Source organism: Tenrec ecaudatus, chromosome 7 (assembly GCF_050624435.1).
Source record: "Tenrec ecaudatus isolate mTenEca1 chromosome 7, mTenEca1.hap1, whole genome shotgun sequence".
Taxonomy (NCBI): Eukaryota; Metazoa; Chordata; class Mammalia; order Afrosoricida; family Tenrecidae; genus Tenrec; species Tenrec ecaudatus.
The window spans coordinates 66,440,913-66,442,547 of NC_134536.1; positions in this window are offsets into that span (position 1 = coordinate 66,440,913).

The window sequence follows — 1,635 nt, forward strand, 5'->3', positions numbered from 1 at the left end:
TCAGCCCCAGTTAACCAGCCGGGCGCTCCTTCTCCCCTCCCTGCCGCCCATTAGCCACTCGCCTTCTGATTCACCAGCTGCCGGGAGTGGGGGCGTGGCCACACCTGAACTCGGCCGGCCGAGCGCGCGGAGCCCGGCGAGGGAGGCCCCCACCCCCGAGCGCGCGCCCGCCCGCCCGCCGCCTCTCCCGGTGCGGGTGCGTTTCCACACGCCCCCCCCCCGGAATCTTCCTCCCTCCCGGAGACGGGGGCTGGACTGGATTCTGAACTCACCCCACCCCGCCCTCCTGCCTCCCCGCCGGAGTTCCCAGCAGGGTCCCAGCAAGTGTTTTAAAAGAAAAGTTACCTTAAAAAGTGGGTTCATCCCTCACCTCACATTCCCAGTTACAGAGAGTACCGAGGTCCAATGTAAAGACGGACAGGTAGGTTTGCATCTAACTTAATGAAATGTAGCTGCCTGGGCTCTGTCTATGGCCTGTGAAAGACATGTCTCCCCCGCCCCCCTCTAAGAACATGTAAGATCCTGTTTCTTCCTAATTAAATGCACTCGAAATTGGCGAAACTAACTTCCTTCTCTGAGATAGGCAGTGAACAGGGAAATAGGAAAGCGCTGCGGATCGAAATGACTCGCGCCTTTCTCCTCCTCTCAAAACCCCCAGCCAGCTTTCACGCGCCTGTAAGTCAGCCCAGGGGCAGTAATCGGTTCACAGTTCAAGGAGAATCTTGGACTCATCCCTCCAAAGTGGAAGCGGACGAGGCCATAACGATTAGGTTCTGAGCCCGGCCAGGCTCTTCCTCTAGCCCCCGCTCAGCCCTGTGTTGAAGGAAGGACATCCCGTGAGGATGGCATACAATGTCCTGTTTGTTTATTATGCAGAGCACGGACCTTGCGTTCCGGCCTCTCATTACCAAACAAACCAGATGCTTTCCTTCCTTCCATGGTCTTGTGCCATCAGCCAGGGAGCCCTCTCATTCAGAGGGACAACAAAGCAAAGGGTTCATTTATAGCTGGCCCCCCATTACAGTGACCGTGGACTTCACTGAAAACACAAGTCTCCCACTTTTCCTGCTGGCCTCCTATAGGCAGTTGTTTTGAGGCCTCTTTCCCTCCACCTTGGGCTGTGATGTCTTTTCTGTCATTTCAAACACACGTGGTGTGTACACACCCACCCACACGCCCGCCCGCCCCCACAGACACACACCCAGTCCCAACCTAATGATACTAACTTAGTCATACAATGAAGTGGACATTTGAGTATTTGTTTACAGGAAGCCAAACAAAACCCCGACTCACAATCATAAAAACATGTTCGTTTATTTTCTTCATTTCTCCCTTCTTGGTGAAGAAACATTTCTAGGAAAAAATATTTAGGGGAATAGGGGTGTAAGAAGGCAAAAGATTATTTCCAGGAAATGGTGTCTAGGTTTGGTCCTTCTCCAATCTCTGTATACAGAATAGTCTATTCCCACTGGGGAACGTAAGTCGCACGCCACCCTGCTTGCTCCCTGGTCCACCTGATAGTGCGTGTTATGCCAGAGGGGACGCTGGTGCCAAATGGAAGCGGGACTGCTGGATGGCACACGGGCCTGTGGGCATGGGACCGAACACACAGTTCTTAAAAGTGTTCTTGAACTG